This window comes from Ambystoma mexicanum, chromosome 3p, assembly GCF_040938575.1.
Source record: "Ambystoma mexicanum isolate Mex_15411 chromosome 3p, UKY_AmexF1_1, whole genome shotgun sequence".
Taxonomy (NCBI): Eukaryota; Metazoa; Chordata; class Amphibia; order Caudata; family Ambystomatidae; genus Ambystoma; species Ambystoma mexicanum.
In genome coordinates, this window is record NC_090925.1 from 626,367,318 (window position 1) to 626,387,001 (window position 19,684).

Genomic DNA, 19,684 nt, shown 5'->3' on the forward strand with positions numbered 1-19,684 from the left:
TGTATCCCAGTATTGTATTGAGTGCTTTATTTTCTTTATTGGACTTTGTTCACTGCCTCGTGTGCGTCCCTGCACGATGCCCAGTGCCTAATGCACTTCACTGCAGTGCGACTGGTGCCTGGTGCATTACTTTGCACTGTTTTCTTTGTCTTCTGCACTTCCCTCAGTGTGTCCAATGTTAAATGTCCTTCACTGTAGTGTGATGAGTGCATAATGCAGTGCGCATTATTGTTTTCTGTATCTTGTGCAGGGCCCTGCAGTGTGTTGAGCGCCCGGTGCACTTGGCTGTGCTATTCAGCGGGCTAGGCTTGCTTATGTGATCTGCAGGTTCGAACCCCAACATGGTCGACCCAGCCTTTCAACTTCCCGAGGTGGATAAAATGAGTACCAATTTCGATTAGGTAATAATAATTGTAGATAAAACACTGTAAAGTGCTTTGGATAAAAGCGCTATGTAACTGTCAAGTTATTATTATTGTTATTGTTGCCTAATGAACGCCACTGGATTTATGCTTTGTGCATTGCGAACTTCCTTGCAGTGAGTTTCATGCCATTTGCACTTCCACGACGTGTGTTCAGTGTCGGGCCGGCTTCACTGGATTGAGTTTAGTGCATTATGTTCACTATCTGATGCACTTTACTGCAGCGCCTTCAATGTCTGATGCACTTTACTGCAGCGTATGCAGTGCATACACTCTACCAGATAACGTTTCGTGGCAGCTGTACTTCTTTGTGGTTTGCTCATTGCCTGATCTCCTTAACTCCAGTGTGTTCAGTGCCTGTTGTATGTCAATGGTTGTATGCAACTGGAGTGTGTTTAGTGCTTGGTGTATTTAACTGGATTATTTCAGCGCCTATGAACTCCACTGCAGATGCTCAATAGGTATTGCCCCCCTCCCCCGCACAATGGATTCTGTCTAGTGGCTGATGTACTTAATTGGATTGCGCTCAGTGCCTGTTGTACTTGGAGTGTGTTCAGTGTCTGATGTGCTTCACTGAATTGTGTTCATTGGCCGGCATTGCTCCTTGAAGTATGTTTGGTATATGATGTACATTTAAGCAGTGTGGACAATGTCTGATGCACTCGAGTGTGTTCAGTAGCTGATGGGGAGTGTGTTATGTACTGGATGTACTCTAATTGAGTGAGTTTGGTGCTTGATGTACTCTGATGTAGTGTGTTCTGGACCCAATGTATTTTGCTGGGTTGCGTTCAGTTCCTGATGTAATTTATTGGATTGTGGCACTGTCTGGCGTATGCTAAAGAAGCATGTGGCACACTTCAACCACCTTGATGGATTATCTTCAGAATCCATGTGCTTCACTGAGCTGCTGTCTTGAGGCCTTTACGTGCTTCATTTTGTACTCCTCAAGGTTCTGTTTTTTCTTTAGGTTTTCTTCAGCACCTGATATGCTTTAATGCTTCAATACCTGTTGTCCTTTATTGTGTTGTCTTCAACTAAATTTGCAGTTATTTTGTGGGTTACCTTGAATTCTTTGTTTCGATGGCCTTATATATGTTAGGATTGTGTGTAAGGTTGCAGTGATCTATTTGACAGAACAGTGAGAAATGTGAAGTATGTTTGGATGTTATGGTTGTTGGTTGATTATAAAGCACTCAACATAATAAACTTACTAAAGTATTTCTGTTGCATTTTTCTCCATGCAATATGTATGTGCTATTTCTGGGAGGTAGGACAAATGTCGCATTAATTAAGTGGTTAAAAACTAAAGTAATATTTTAGCTTATTTCACCCTTTCAGAAAATGCCTAAAATCCCACCTTAGTAAGAGGATGAGTGCATTTGAATGCCAGTAACAGCATGACAAACATATGTTTCCATCATTACTGACTATATAATGAATTTCTTTATGCATACACCATAGTACCAGCTATTCTCAATACAAGCTGCTGTAAAATACACCATCACACTTGCACACGTAAGAATAGTGTACCACCATTAATATGTAGAACCGAATGCTTTTTTCATATTTCGGTGGGTTTTTTTGGACAGTAAATTGCACATTCTGTAGGCCATTTTTCAAAATATTTCGTGGGGGGAGAACCCCCCCGCACCCGCCTTGGGGGGGTGGGCTCGCGCACTGCGCGCACTCGCTACTAAATTCGCCCTGGAAAAATTACGCCCCACCAGCTTTCAAACTCACCAGCCGCCACTGTCGGGTCACAACATTAACCAAAGGCAGTAAAACGGAGTTGTCAGGCAGTAATCACTGGTAGCGTATTGGTGGCACCAAATAGCAATCATCAGTGACACAGTGGTACTATACTGGATTCAAGTGGATGTAGGATTACTGGCGGATGCAATGGGTATGCACAATTGGGAATAAGCAATCAGTGCAGTTTCCAAGTGCAGTTGTTAGATACAGATGCATAATGTTGACAGTTTCGTGACAGTACATAAGGGCATAGCAAATGTGGCTGTGGCTGATAGCGTTTTGCTAGACAAGCAGGCAGTTCGCAAAGTGGGGGTAGTACGGACATAGGTTGAAGGCTGTTCCGAATGTCTTAAAGCCAGGACCGTGTTTGTACTTTGGCACATGGTAGATGTACAGGAACAGCGTTCATTCGAGCAACGTTGTTGCGTTGAGGGTGCAGAGAGTGCAGTGTACATCAGAGTTTGTTGTTCACCTAACACAAGCGAGACAGAAAGGGTGTGTAGATGATTATTCAGATGTCAACTATCATGGATAGATGCAGTGGTGAAAGACAGGCTTAAAATTAATACGTGGAGCAATGCTTACCGCTGAGAAAGATTTAGTGGAGCGGTGTGGCTGGCCCCTCGGCTCCAGGTGGCCATGACAGGTGCACAGTCTTAAATGCCTGGCTTAAGTGTAGCTGGCTGGCTCACGCCTTTCGGCGCTCTCTGAAGACGAATAAAGGGTCCTGGGACCAATCTCTTGTCACAGCATCACGTTGCTCGGCAACGGAATCAAAACAGATTGGCAGCGGTCATCTTAGAAGCATTGCACGAGGTTCCCTACGGCAATCCAGCTCTTCTGGTGTCACTGTACGTGTAGAACGCAGCGGCACTGGATAAAGGACGCAAACAGGCAGATGAGCAGGGTTGAGTCCGCTGCATCTGCATATGGCTTAGCCTGTGTGCCGGAGTCGTCCTTTCTGTTGCAGGCAAGATGGGTGAGAGGGTGATGGGGCAAAGAAGGGCCCCTGTCCTCCACCTCAGCATGGATGGAGGAAGGGACAGGCCAAGAAAGGGGCACAGCCTTAAATACCAGGCCTTAGGTGTAGCTGGCCGGCTCACACCTTCTGGCACTCTCCGAAGACGAATAAAGAGTGCAGGGACCAATCTGTGTTCACGGCGTCATGTTTCACAGCAACGGAATCAAAACATATTGGCAGCGGCCATCTTAGAAGCATCGCACAAGATTTCCTATGGCAATTCAGCTGTTCTGGTGTCGCTGTAGGTGTAGAACGCAGCAGCACTGGACAAGGGCTTTTATGATGACATTAAAAAAAACGAAACACCTCCGGACGCCACCATGAAAGATGGTTAAGGGAAACAGTCAGAACACTGTAGCAGCAGAAGACCTATTTGATGGGGTCCAGTAACAGCATGTCCCTGATCGCTGTGCGGCGTGAGTGTGAGGAGGAGGCGAGGCTAGAAAGATACTGTTATGCTTCCATGCTTTTGTGCCTCACCAAATCAACACCATAGTTGTCTCCTTGCAAATCTGTACAAATAACCTAATACATAAAAAAATGAATGAGAAATGACCGAATTTAATTGACCGAAAAAGGTAGGTGTCTTAGTATATGTATGGTAAATAATAGGTGGGGGGTGGGGTAAGTGTATACGTTAGGGTATGGGACACGAAGGGGGGGTGCAGGGAGACTAACCCACATTATAAAATAACTTTAAAAAGCAAAAAGTCTTTTTGTTTTTCGGTCAAAAACTTTGGTCATTTCTCAATTTCTTTTACTTTTTTTGAAATTTTTTTTTGAAATTATCACGGATATCTGTCTCAGAGTGCCTAGGTTTGTCCATGGAGTAGCCCCTGCCAGGGCTATCAAGACCTTTGTCTGCTGGATGAAAGAAAATGAGTAAGGGCATTGCAAGTTAAGAGGATGGGAAAGTGGGAAATAGATGCTATGTGAGGCTTACTTACACAGGCCCCTCAGAGGAGAAGTTAAACAACATATGTTGGTAGACACCAACAGCAGACCCTCTCCACCCCCGCACTCACCCTCTCCAAATCTTGGGCACGCACACCGTTGCTCGCACTGAACGAACAAAGCTTTGTTTCATGCTGAAAAGTGTGAGTAACTGGTTTTATGCAGTAAAACGGCATCATGTGGAAACAAAAGGCACCCACGGGGCCATGGGAATGATGAAATACTTCACATTTAATGAAATATGGAGGCTATGTAGCATAAGACGGCACGTATTGCTGCGTACGATACAATCTGTGGACATATCATGTGACTGAAAATGGCATACATTTCAGCTAGATCTGTTGACTTGGAGTGTGTTTAAACGCTGCTTAAAGGGAGTGTGTAACCTGCTTTGCTAACATGCCATGCTTTGTGACCCCCAGGGAACTACACTGATATTTCCAGAATCACTGTTTTGTTGATGTTGGGAAGCCAGGATCAAAACTCAGGATTTCTGTGTCCAATATTATGAACCTCGCCATTTGGTCAAACTGCTTCTTGGGCTGTAGGAAGCACGGTTCCCCAATGATTCCTTGTCGGGGAAACCAGAGTATATTTGTACAGCAACAGCGTGTTGAAACTGCCGTTTTGTATGCTTGGATTTGCAGTCTAACATTTGTCAGTGTGGGTTTATTAGTCCTCAGATGCAAATTGTTGCTGACTAAAAAGCCCACACTGGAAAAATGCGAAACTTGAGGTAGGGTGTCACTCCAGTTGGAAGTGTTGGGGTATTTTTCCCGGGGGCCGGCAGGGCCAGCCGCGGACCTCTGGGATTGGCGAGGCCCCAACTCCTCCCACATCCCAACAGAGTATGAGGCGCACACAAGAGCAAAGAGTTACTGCTGTTTATTACACAAAACAGGCAGGGATGGGCTCACAGGTCATAGGCATCCGAGAGACCACTCACTCTTGGTGGGCTCGCAGGCCCTTTTTCTAGCTGTATGACGTGGTTACGTATGTCACTGGGAGGACTAGCCCCCAAACCTAACGCCACCTTGATTTGGCTCTCCGAGTGGTGGGGTTAGTATAGACAGATATGGGAAAGATAGTTAGTGGTTGAGAAAGGGTCAGGTGGTACGCTTGGGTCATCCCTAATAATCGCTACAAGTGAATTGTTACATGGGGAAAATTAGTAATTGGCTAAGCTATAATGGCATCAGTGGTGTGCCCCTTGTATTCTGATTGGTTCACTCGTGAGCCCCCAAGCCTGGGACCATTGTTGTTCCCAGATTGCAGTGAACCAGGTGCTGGCGACAAAGTATGACTATGTGTCAGTGGCAGACAATGGACAGGTCTGACTATTAGCTGGTGTGCATGTCTTTCCCATCGCTATTGGTGTCCGATTTGTCTCTTCATTGTTGCAGTCTGTGTCCCAGATGTGAGACCCCAGTGCTCCTCTGGCCCCTGAAGCTTGGCATCGTATCAGGTCGGTCTGGTCACGTGTTGCGGGGACTGTGGCTGCAGCAGGATTATGAGCATTTTTTTGTATTTTGGCTCGGGGAGCGTTTAGCAGTAGCAGGTGTAACCTTGGCACAGGGAGCGTGGCATGAAGTTTGCAACATTGCAGCTTTGGCTGGGGCTCTTGTCAAGCCTTGTTCTGCGCGATCAGCACCTTGCAGCTTTGTCTGAGCTGCTCCAGCCTGGACGCTCTGGTTTTGTGGCCTACCACGGCCTGGTTTATGGGTGGCGGCACATCGTCCATAATATAGGGGTTGCGAGGGATGACAGAGATTCATATGCATTAGTCCATATGCAGGGCTTACGTCTTCAGGGTTTTAGTGGCGAGGAAGCACCTGCAGGCATGTACACAAGCTCTTCTGGCATCTTGCTTTTCTGCAGTGCTGTAGCTGGCCTATGTGAAAAATAACAATGATACATGTGTGTGTGTGTGTGTAAGTGGTCCTCTACGTCATAGCACTGAGTATGTTCTTCGTGTGGATTGGTGTGTGTATGACCAATGTGCTTGGTGGCACATGTGTTCTTGTACGCTGGCTATGTCATCATGGCATCTGTAACGATGGCGGTAGTAGTGGTTGCTGTCTAATCGAGTTGGTTCATGCAGTCGATATCAGCTTGACCTGAGGCTCCGGCATGTGGTTTGATTGATGGGCAGACTCCTTGGTTGTGTGGGGTGTGGCCACAGTGGATCTTGACGTCTGGGTGGCCTTGAGTGGGTCAAATTCCTCTCGCGGTGGGTGCTTGGGTCGTGACGTCGTAGGCCATGTTGTGGATGAGAATAAGGGGAAGGGATCATCCCATTTTCCCTCTTCAGTCCCCCCTCTGGTCGACTTGTCGACCACAAAATTATCCACTCTTTTGTCTCTTTGTACTCACTATACCTTCGTTATTCCGGCCAAGTGCCTGTACCGGTCCACATGATCTTCAAATGACCAATACGTATAAACACATCCGCCTCCGTGTTTGCAGTAAACCCATTTCCCTACCTAGCTTTTCAGGTTCCTTGGGTTCTCAACCTTTATTGATGGAGGGTACAAGTCTGCTTCTACTATCTGCTGGCACAGTCGTTCACGTTCCTTAATAATGATGTCTGTGTGACTGTCATCTTCAGCTGGCATTAGGACATGCATACCAATCATTTCTTCAGCAGTACGTTTGGACCTTTCCTTCCATACTTTTATCCCCATTACAAAAGCCATTCCTAAAATGATGCATCCTGCCATAACCTTAAAACCATCTGAGAGCCAAGATGGCATCCATGACCAGATTTAAGAGAACCATCTGCCATCTTTCTTCACTCCCTTTGCTTCTTCTTCCATCTTGGCATGCATCTTGGCCAGTTGTGACACTGCCTCAGATAGCGTGCCTTTGTCCTCGTCGTTGGCAGGAATAAATGTGCAACACGAGCTTCCAATTTTTGCGCAAACACCTCCTTCCATTGCTGTTAGGAGGTTCAGCACATATCTGTTCTGTAGGGCCACCATCCTTATCGCTCTTAGCCCTTCCTTTATTGCATTGAATCTGTGAGCCGTTGAATTTATTGTCATCATTAGCTCCCACCTAGTGATCTGAAGCCACTTCACATTTGCATATGCCTATGTACCCCTCGATGTATGATGGAGGAAAAGAACATATCCGCCCTGCTGTTCCCTGTCAGTGGTTCTCCTTGTCTTTTTACTCTTGATTTATGGGCAGTGTTGTTCAGTGTCTTTCCTCCTCCCATTTTTAGTGACCTTTTCTTCCTTTTATTCCCTTCATCCATCTTAGGGAAGCTCTCCATGTTAACGTGTTTCTGTGGTACTACCAGTGATGGTACGTTGATGTGTACCATTGTGCACACTCCCTTCCACAACGGTGGCAGGCTGTTCTATGCCTTTGATTCACAGGCCCAATAGTGATCCATCAGAATTGCTGTTCCTGCACCCCCCTCAGGAATCTTTATGTCTTTCTTGCAACCTTCATTTACTCCAACGTCAACTTCTCCATCATGCTGGTAACACAGGATGGGTGCATTGAGCGGAAGCATTGTTATAGGTTCCTCCTCTTTATCTAACCATGTCACCAGTGCTGCACTCTCTGTCCATTCCTTGTAGCACTTGTCGTTTTCTACTTGCACCGTCATTACCGGAGAATTTGCCAAAGTCACTATTTTGCTTCCCACAACTCCGTCCACCCATCCAGCCTTAGTGTATACCTTGCCATATATTAATATCAGTGGCCTTTCCCATCATCCTGGTTCTCCAGCAACTTCTTTTGCATACCACTCGCATAGTATGTAATTCAGTGTAACTTCTTCTGTCTCTCCTTTGTTGGGTCCCTCTGTTATATAATTGAGCCCTTTAGTCAGTTGCCACTTTTCGTCATACATTGGTAGTGTTTTAATGGAGTTAACTTCATAGGGGTACGTTGACCTTGATTTCCATCTTAGTGTAGCTCTTTCCCTTGGAAACGTCCATGCGTTTGGAACCATGCTAGATACAACAAGCATTCAGCAGTGTTGCAGGTACTTCAGTTGCTCAAACTTTCTTGAGGTGCTCATGGCATATGTGATCACCGAGCACACATAGCAGTTGTCCTTAGTCATATCCTTGCCAATCTTGGACATGTGCTTGTACCACATGTTGTTAGAAATGTGTGCTGATTCTGTAAGATATGTGTCCACCCCATGTACATCAATAGAAACACTACACTTTTCTCTCTTTATGTTGGGCCCCGTACTACTTGTACCACCTGACACCGTGCTCGTTGCAGCGAAGGTAGGGGAGGTGTTAGTAGAGGGAGATGCCATCATGTAAAAAGCATAGTAGGCCTGCCAGACAGCGGCAGTAATCAGACCAGTGGTAAAGAATATCCCTAACATTTTTATTACAGTTGCTAATACCACTGGAATATCTCTCTTACCTTTGCTGCGGTCCAGCAGCTCCTTTACTTTAGATGATATAGGTGCCCGACTGAAAATCTCTCAAAATATGCATTATTTTGTTAGTATCTCTTAGTCAAGCCCTGCTTATCGAATAATCGTTCAATTCCCAGGCGAAAAGCTGCTCCCACGCTTTCCTTACCGTCCTGTCTCTTAGGGCGGGTAGTGCTGCGTGGAGATGTGGGAATGATTGAGCTATTATCATAAGGAACGTGTTATAATATACACGTATTCTTCTTCTTCTTAACTATTTTGCCCTTTTTATAACGTATACAAACTGGTGTGACAGTGCTTCTGGGGTGTTATCGTCCGCGGGTAGCATTTACTCCTGGGCAATGACGTGTCTTTCTTATCTTTCTAATATACACAGTAGCTATACGCAATAACTGCATGTGCGTGACAAAAAGAGAAGAAAACATGCACGTGTTTACACAGTGTTGTGTATTTTGCAAGTTGACAATGTTTGACATTAGTTGGTGGTGGTGGGAGTTAATTTTAGCTAGCTAATATGCTTTGTGTGGGATCTCGTGATCATCGGGTGGGCTATGGGTGATTGGTCGGTTATGTCCTTTGGGGTATCTAATTTCTGCAAAAGAGACATACTCATGCATTTCTTCACCAAAAACAGTACTTGTGGCGTAGCAGCCAGTTGTGGCCCTTGATGGTGGTGTGAGTGGGAGGTGCATTTGATGTCCGTTCACCACCTCGTGGGGTGTGAGGTGGTGGTCCGACCCTGGTCTATTTCTCAACTCAAATAAGGCCAAAGGGAAGCAGTACAGCCAGCTCTTTTTTGTGGTGTGTTGGTTCTTTGCTATTTCTTCTTTTAGGAGGCCATTGAGGCCTTCGCAGATGCCATTTGCTTGTCGGTGATATGCGCATGCAAACTTATGTTTAATTCCCAAAAGGGCAGTTATGTGCTGGAACAGTTCATTGGCAAAGTGTGGGCCATTGTCTGACCGTAATACTTTGCATACCCCCCAACTCGGGAAAACCTCCCTCACCAGAAATTCGGCTGTTCTGAACGCGTCTGCATGAGAGCAGAGACCAGCCTCGATCCAACTTGAAAATGGGCATACTACTACAATCATGTATCTGTAGCCTTGACATACATTGAACATGTCATGTCAACGTAGTCGATGTGTAAGTGCAGGATGGGTCGTTCAGGCCGGGGTATTGTACCTTTGATCACTTGTAGTGTGTGACCGGCCGTAAATTGCTGGCATATGAGGCAGTTGCTAATGAAATTTGCAACATGTGAGTTTAGCTCGGGACAGAATCATGATTCTTTTATTCGTGCAGCAATTACTTCTTTCCCTGTATTTGTGGGACAGTGTAATTGGGTCAGGGCTATTTTCAATAGGGCCAGGGGCATCACAACCTTTATGGTATTATTCTGTCGCCATAATGCATCCATGGGGGACATGGTGCATCCTCTTTTAAGCCATAGTTCCTTTTCTGCCATTGGTGCTGCTGCCTGTAATTCCTTGATGTGTGTCTCTGGGATGTGTGTGTACCCATCCTTCATAAACATCTGTCTAACCCCCCATTATCTTTTTGTTTTTCTGGGAGGGCCCATGTCTCACCAAAATATGCAGCGTGTTTCGCACGTGCATCTGCTGTTTCGTTACCTCTTGATATTGGGTCATCCCCGTTAGTATGGGCCTGACATTTTACCAATGCTACCTCTTCCGGGTAATTAATTACTTCGATTAGTTCAGCCGGTAGGAGAGCATGTTGTACCGGGGTACCTTCTGCTCTTCTGAATCCCCTTCTATGCCACTTTATTAGTCCTGAGTGTACTGTTGATGTAACATATGCACTGGCAGAATATATAGTTACTCATTTTTCATTGCTTTCTTTTAATGCTAGAAATGAGTGCTACTAGTTCCGCTGCTTGCACTGAATAGTGTTGTGGTAATTGTACAGACTTCACTAGAATGTCCCTCAAATGTCTACTGCTGTTCCTGTTCTTCTTATCCCATCGATTTGGTCAATTGTTGATAACCCATCTACGTACATTATCTCGCCCCCCTCTAGGGCATTTTTTCCACCTTCGTGGTGCTTTATTGAATTTCAATAGCATGTGTGCAGTCATGTGCATACTCTCCATCTTCCAAAACTTCTGCTCTGAATCGTGCTGGGTTAACATTACTGCATCTCACTATTTTGAGCTCCAGTCTGGACAGTGTTATCTCGTAACCTGTAGCTCTTTGTGTGGTCAATGTGGATTTTGGCTTATTCAGTATTGCAAAGAGAGTGTGCTTCACGTACAGTGTTGTGGGGCATCCATTGTCATTGAGGAGGATTTTTCTACCACAAATGCCGCTGCGGCTAGGCTCTGTTCGCACAGGAAATAACCCAACATTACAGGATTTAAATGGCCACTGTAAAATACCACTTGCTTATGTCCCATGCTTGTTTTTTGGGTTAGTACTGCATTGATTACTGCAGTATCACAATGTAAAAATATGTAGAATTGTTCTTCATGGTTGGGGGTAGCTAGTACAGGTGTTGTTGAGATGGCATGTTTTAACTCATTGAATGCCTCTGGCATTTCCCTTGTCCATCCCAGCTTCTTTTCTCCCCTCTGTGCTTTTCTAAGAGCCTTGAGCAGTGGTCATATGTATGAGCTGTAATCAAAGACCCATGCCCTGCAGTAGTTGCAAAGGCCCAAAAACTGCTGCAATTATCTTATTGTCTGCGGCTGTTGAGTGTTTGTTATTGCTTGTGCTCTTTGTGGTGCAATGTTCCTTCCTTTCTGTCAAAATAATCTGCCCAATATAGAGTACCTGTTCTTGATGATACTGTCAACCCCTTGTCAACCTTGTATCCTTTCTCAGCCAGCACTGTGAGCATCTTTATAGAGTCCCTTCTGCACTTCTCCTCTGTGGTGCTGCAGATGATGATGTCATCTATATATTGTAGTACCGTGCTTTCTATTTCAATGTTCCCCAGGTTCATTTGTATTACTCTGTTAAAAATGGACGGTGACTCGCAGTATCCTTGTGGTAGTCTAGTGTGTTTCCACTTTGTGTTGCAGTATGTGAAGCTTGTTAAGTCTTGCGAATCAGGGTGTAGAGTTATTGAGAAGAAGGCATTCTTGAGGTAGATCACAGTGAAACATGGCTCCTCTGCTGGTATCCCGCACAGTATAGTAGTTGGGTTAGCTGTTATGGGGTATTCTGCCTCCACAATATGGTTGAGGGGCCTCAAATCTTGTATAAAACTCCATGACCCTCCTTTGGCTTTGCGCACTGGATACACCACAGTGTTGCACAGTGATTCTGATGGTACCAATATCCCTCTATCCACTAGGGCAGTTATTGTTTCATAGAGCCCCTCATCATCTTCTTTGGATAGTGGGTAATGTTTCACCCTGGACAGCATTGCACCTTTCTTTAGCTTTATTTTTACTCCTCCAATGCTCTTTATGCAGCCTACGTCATATGGACTAGTGGTCCATAAGGAGGCGGGTACTGCAGCTAAATCTTCCTCGTAGAAGGGTACCTGGGTTGTGGTAGGTGCTTCTAGTGCCATTGCTATTTTTTGTGCTACCTCCTTGTATGTCACTCTTAGCCAAATGTAGATGTTCATTTGGAACACAATTTCCCAGTCTCCTGCTTCGTCTGAGAAAAGTTCCTCATCTGACACTTGTGTTAGCCTGCATCCTTCTACTAGTGTTATTACTGCTCTCCATGCTTTCCCCTCCCCATCCTGTGCGTGAACTGCAATGTAGTATGTGGTTGCCACAATGCTTTCAATGTTCACTGATATTATAGCCCCTTCTCCTTCACTGGTCGGAGTTTCTGGTCTGAAAAGGTAAGCTGCTGGTCTCCTCCACACCTTGCCCTCAATTCCTGGTAGCCATGCTAGTGCCATGATGATTGGAAGAGGTCCCCATCCACTGGCCCTGCCCTCGCTACTGTTTTGCCACAGTAAGCCTGAAGTATGTGTCGTGCTGTGAGCATGTTGATGCCTGTTGTGGAGCACACTATTCCCTTACCAGTAAAGGATATAGTCATGTTCAACCTGCTCATTATATCTCTTCCTGGTATGTTTACTGGTGACTGCTTTGAGTATAGCAGTGGTAGAGACATGTCGTGATCTCCAACAGATAAGGAGTTGTCATCAGTGAAAGGAACCAGTCCTCGAGCCCCAGAGAATCCTTGAGTGTGCATAGCTTTGCCTGACAAGTTGAACTTCCCCTCTCTAGTACAGGACCTAGTGGCCCCTGTGTCAACTAGGAAAGAAAATGTCCTGTCACCTATCGTCACCTTTACGCATGGTTCCTCCGCAGGGTTAGGTGTTACAGATAGGATGGGACACATCAAAGATGTCTGTGGGCTGTCCTACTGTGGATACAATGACTGTCCGCTCCCTGTGTATGGGTTGTGACCCAATATTGTCACCCTTCCCAGTGTTGTCTTTTGTATTGGCGTGTCTGCGGGTAGTAATTTGTTGTCTTGTATTTGTGTGAGCTGTTGTACTGTCTGGATGTGATGTTGTTGTGCTGTTGCTGCCTGTTGTTGTGGTTGCTGCTGTGGTTGTGTGTGTGTTTGTAATGGTTGCTGAGGCGGTGGTGGCGGTGCTTGCTGTTGTATTAGTGTTTCTGTCCCCTGCTGTGGCTGTTGTTGTAGGTATAATTGTTGTCCCCCATTGTAAGCCTGTTGCCCTTGCTCACCCCATCCTGCTTGTTTCAGTCTTACTCTGCACGTGCGTGACATGTGTCCTATCATGCCGCATGTCCAGGACGTTGGTGGTTCCCGTGCTTGCCATGGGTATCCCGCACTGCTGTCTGAGTATCCCTGCTGACCATATTGGTTCTGCCCCAAGAACCCTCCCCCCTTGTAGTGGTGCTGCTGGCCCAAATCCCCTCCCTCTCATGTGTCTGACCCTTCCCCACTAGTTGTTCATGTACCCGTTTCCCATTTGAGTATAACCACCTCCCATTTGTGTTGTGTATTGTGCTGTGTATGGTGGGGGTGGTGGTATTTGCTGTGTTGTCATTTGTGCTTGCTGTAGTGATGCTGTTTGTTGTTGTGTAGTGTCTTGTGCCGGTGTTGCCGGAGTGGGGCCTTTGATCAGTGCACCTTCCATGGCATATTTGGACAGTTTCTTTTGGACTAGTTTCACTTCCTCTGCCTTTCTGTCTTCCTCCTTCTGTTTCATCGCTTCTTGCCATAGTCTACAATGATGCACTATTGTGAGCTGTTCTCGGGCCATGCTTTAGCTTCCATCCCTACTAATTTCTTTAATTGTCTCTGTACTGGCTCTGGAAGACCCTGAGTCAATATATGGTAAAATATTGCCAGTGTTTTGTCCCACGTTTCCCGCATTTCCAGGTGCCACTTCTCCTGAATTTCCTGGATGTAATCAACAATATCGTCATTCTCACGCATTTTGCGTGACGTTATTGCTCCTATGTCTGAAATGTCTGGGTATTGCACCCTCAGCGCCTGCCACAGTGCGTGTCTGCAATTTGCAAATGGCGCCCCATCATGCGATGTGTCACTTATAGTTACTCCTGGAAATCCCGCCCTCTTCCAAATGTCATCTGCTGCATCACCCAGTATTGAAATGAGTAACCACCACTAATTTCTGCCCTGCAGTTTGTTTTTTCATTTCATATATCCATTTCCCAGCCCCTCCGCTCAACAATGGGAGTCTGCATTTGATGTTTTCCTTGTCTGCATGTTTCCATGGGACATATTGTGGCCTTGCTCCCCCTCTCTCTAGTAATGGCATTAGTGTGTACTCCTTTACTTCCCCTGGCGTACGTCTTTGTGGGGATGTGTGAGTGTATTCGCTGTCCTCTTCCATTGTGAAAACAAAATCAAAATATCGAGGCTGAGTACCCCAAAAGGAAACACACCGAACACGGGTTACAAAGGAACATACAAAGTACTTTATTTTATACTGAATCTAGTTAGTACAAACTGAGCAAAAATCAGATAGCTATCATCCCTCAGTACAACACAACGAACTCCAGCGTGGTTCAATGTGTTCAGTGAGAGATGCCGTACATTAGAATGCATTGGCTTTATATACTTTTTGTGAGCACGGTGTCCAGCCCCACTTCGGGTTAATATTCCACTAATACATCACCGATCTAGGGTTCATGCCGAGTCTCGCATATCCGCATATAACCGGTTTGCTTTTAATACATATATCAACAAGCCTATTTGGCAACTGTGTATTCTGGGATTTCCCATGTAGGTCTTCTTAAACATTAATACAATGTAGTTAAACAAGAGTTCTATGTTCAGTATTTTGAATACATTTTTATCGTATACTCGTGGATTAGTTTCATTGCATGAGCAATCCTTTACACACAGGTCAAAGAAGGACAAGGTCTTAGTTCACAACCTCATCAAGTGGCCTGCAGGCAAGTTACATATTAGCTACGTACAGCGGTCAAGACGGCCATGTTGTATTTTGGAATGACATTGTCCACCATTTTAACTCACAGGGTGACTTTACAAAGCGAATCCTAAAATGGCGGATTGACCTAAAATGGCGGCTTACATTGATTTAAGGTCAGGACCTTGCAACACGGATTCCTTCGCAAGCGACTTACGAGCAGCTTGGCGTAGGCCAATTTACATATATTTATTGCAATAGGAGGCACAATATAATTTCTCTTTTGACAATCCCTCCTTTTGGCCTATGCCAAGTGCTAAAACTACTTTGGATCTCTTTACAAATAACTCCATGCATCATTGTCCATGCACCCTGAATCGCTGTCGGAAATATCTATTGCCATTAGGTCATTCGCTAAAATGTCTTTCAATACATATTCTTTGGAAGTTTTATCTGGGGCATACACTTTATGTCCTATAGAACCTATCGCTTGTGCGCAACATCCCCCTAGCAAGGAACACATACCAGGTAGACACTGAATACAGCAACAAAGAAACAACAAGATTCCCAAAATAATCAGCAAGACCGAAAGTACCTTCCAACCCCAAGATCGCAAGAAGTCCCAGAACCAAGCGCTAAGATCCCAGTTTCCCTCGGGAACATGCACTTCTGAAATAAGGATGTGCAGATTCTGTATTGCCTTGAAGATGGTTGGGGAGGAATCTGGTGTGAAAATACAGCAAGCGGACCCCACTAATTTACACACTCCACCACGTTCAGCCAGAATGACATCTAATGCCATCCGGTTTTGAAGTGCTACTAGTCTTTTTGCTTTCTGTTCTAACGTCATATTATAGAGTATGTCCGCGGTCCGGTTGATGGTTCTCTCCAGTACTCTCGCTAGTTTTCTGATATCCTCTGAATTCGCTATCTGCCCCCAAAATGGCACAACTGATTTTGCTATATCTCCCAAGATTTGTGCTGGGGTGTCACCATTCTCGTCCCGCCGTGGACGAGCCTTTGAAACTTCGTTTGTACTAGCTATAAACACCCCAGGTAACAGGATTCCTAAATAACAGGTTCCCTGCCAATGCCTGGGCAATCATGGGAATGCTATATTACCGCATACTAAATAGACAGGTTTGCCTACATACAAAGGTCTGTTTTCCCCAGTCAAATTTGCAACGTTGGCACAACCTAGAAAATCTCCCATTGACTGAGTTCCATTCCTCTGTATGCAAAAAGAAACTGAATTGGGGCTATGATTAACTGTGTAAGAAGGAGGCATGGCATCCTTATTGCCTATTGGAGCCATCTTAAAGGAAATCAAAGATTGGAAAGGACGAGACAGTTTATCAGAAGGCCTAATAGAAGCAACGTTAGGTTTACTCCTGCTTGCGAAAAGCGAGCATCCCAGGGGAGTCAAAACACGTTTCTCAAAACTATTCAAATTGGTGCCATCAAAGTTCCCTGAGATGCTATCATTCCAACGGCCAAAGAACAGTGCTCTAAGAGAGGCATAGAAAGCAGTTGTCAAAGGTAAAGGATGAATATACCAACATAGCCCCTTATCCCCGTGTTGCGGTAAATGTGAGCAGACCCAACAGTTAGACTTATTAAAAATGGCATGTGTAGCATTCATGATAAGTAGTAGAGTATTATTGTGGTACCTTTGTCTATGCTGGGAGTCCCTAGGGGACAGAGTATGCAAATGTACAAAGGGGGTAGGAACAGCAGGTATACTTTCAGTGGGCAACAAGGATTCTAAAGGATGCATTTCCTCAAGGTACCACAATCCTAAGACATTGACTATTATAAACCCAAATATTATTATAAAAACACAGCAATATGTTTTTGCGGCCTAGGCATTTTGTCCATTGTCCCGGTTGGTCACCCCCTCATTTACAAGTCCCATATGAGCGGTAGCGGTGGCAGGCATTCTAGTCTTCAAACGGATACCCCCAATGTTCGTTGCTAGCGACCTCCCATCCGCACAACGTCTTAGTCCTTCCACAATCCTAGCCAACAGAATCCCCTTTCTCAAATTTGGGCAAAAACAAGCCCACGATGATCCTTTTCTTCTTCGAATGCACAGCCAAACCGTGCCGTAAGTCTAATTTCTTGGATGAAGATTGTACCTTGCTTTACCCGGTACCGATTGATCCGGAAACAATATGTTGTCACTTCCTGTTGGAAGCAAAGTGTCAGAGACAAGTGAAGAAGCCGAATTTGAAACAGCAGTTCCCGGATGCAAAACTTTTGGAGAGTGTGGAGACAAAATGGCAGCTTCCCCAAACCTCACGGGCTCAGAGAGATTCTCCGACACAATCACGGTGGTACTTACTGCTTTGGGATCGTTGGTTGCAGCATTAGCGAGGGGTTCTGTTCTTCTGTAACGTGTGGCACTGGGTGAGGATGTTTCTTGACGTGGGACGCGTGGATCAAGTTCTTTATTCCAGAGACCTGCACCGCTGTTTGGGTGACCAACAGGACTTGGAATGGCCCACTGTGGCCCGGGCCCTCGTATCGCACAGGTAAAGCTTCTCGTACCTGGTGATAAATCAAATACAGGTTTTTAGTCAATTGGCTGCAATAGTCTGAAAGTAATACAATTTCAACATTTCTCAATGAATTGCATTTAGGAAGGTTCCAAATATTGGCAGGTCTCCCCATTACCACCTCAAATGGAGAGAGCCCAGTCTTAGTTTAAGGGGTTGTACGCATAGATAATAACACGATCGACAAGGCGTCCAGCCATTTCAGTTTGGTGCCGGCACACGTCTTAGCGAGCTTGTTCTTGATAATACTGTTGTGTCTTTCTACTTGTCCGGCGCTCTGAGCATGTCTGGCCGAATGGAACCGTTTGTCAATTTGTAACGCCGCACATATCTGCAGAATTACACCAGCGACAAAATGTGGACCATTGTTGACCAGATAACTCTTGGTAGTCCGAACCGCGGGAAGTATTCCCTTAACATGGTTTTTGCAGTAGTCATGGCTGTAGTATCCTTAACAGGGAAAGCCTCAACCCATTTACTAAAAGCACAGATGACCACAAGTACATATTTCTTATTGTCACATTGTTCCATTTCAATAAAGTCAAAGTGGATAACTTCAAAGGGGATGGAGGGTGGCCCAAAACTTCCCCCTGGAGTTACTGTCCCCTTTCCCACATTGTGTTGTAGGCAAATCATGCATTCCTGGACGTAGCGCTGGGCAATTTTTGAAATTTTGTAATTTACTCAAACTTTCTCTAACATTTTTGTCATCTTCTGGGCACATACATGCGTAGGACCATGGGCCATGATGACCATCATCATTACATACGTGTCAGGGAGTAGCCATTTCCCTTCTGCTATATCCACCCAACACCCGTCATCATCAAGTTTCCCCAAGCCTTCAGCCCACCTTTTGGATTCTCCTAAAGTGGCATCAGCTTGGATATCCCATACAGATCCAACACCCTCATTCATTGCATAAGCATTTACAGTCTCCCTCGAAACATACATCTCCGTAAGGGGATCGGTAGCAGTTTGTCTAGCTATCTGATCAGCGAACGCATTCTCTTTCCCTATGTCATCTGAGAGTAGTTGTACTATTAGGGAGCCATGTTGGATTTTGGTGCCATGTGAGGTTAGGAACCCTCTCTCTGACGAAAGTCTCCCAAAGTTGTGAACCACCCCAAAGGCATACTGACTATCAGTATATATATTTACTGCAAGCCCTTTGGAAAGTTCACACGCTCGGGTGAATGCTATAATATCTGCGGCCTGCGCAGAATTATGCGTGATTCTCTTAGTTTCCACAACCGTGCTTAATGTAGTGATTGCATAAGCAGCTGTGGATGTACCATCTGGAAGTTTGAAGCAAGAGCCATCACAGAACAGTTCTCCTTGCGGATTATCCAAAGGAGTGTCTTTCAAATCAATTCTACCCTTTGTCTCTTGTTCGGTAGTATACAGACAGTCATGTGACTCTTCATCGCCACAAGTAGTATCTTGCGGGAAAGGTAGGAGTTCAGCTGGATTAAGAACACAACACCTCTTAATTTGAATGTGAGGAGCAAACAAGATCAATTCATATCTTGTCAACCGTGCAGAAGTGAGGTGTTGCCTTTGGGTTCGGTTCAGTAGAACATCTACAGAGTGAGACACCATCAGGGTTAGATCATGGCCTAGGACCATTCCCTCACTCTGACACAGCAACAGCAGCGACAGCTCAAAAACATCTTGGCAAAGCGCATTCTACAGGATTAAGGGCGAAAGAAAAGTAACCGCACGGCCTATTCTTCCCTCCATGTTCCTGCGATAATACAGCTAAAGCACATCCATCACATTCATGCACAAACAACACAAAGGCCTTTTCATAGTTTGGTGTGCCCAAAACTGGTGCAGAGCATAATGCAGTCTTAAGCAAGTCAAACGATTGCTGGTGTTCCGCGTTCCATGGCAATGGCGAAGAAATGCCCTTCTTTGTCAAAGCCAACATCAGTTTGATCACTAGTGAAACATTCGGGATCCACAACCTACAGTACGAAGCCACACCTATCAAGGCTCTAAACTTCCCTCTGTGTATTTGGGACAGACATGCCAGAAATAAGTTTTATCCGTTCAGGTGTCAATCTTCTTCCCTCCTTTGACAGCAGATAGCCTATATAGGTGACCTCCTGGCAACAATATTGAATTTTTTTAAGCAAAACTTTGTGACCATGCTTAGCTAGATGGATAAGCAATAACACAGTGCCCTCTTTACAGGCAC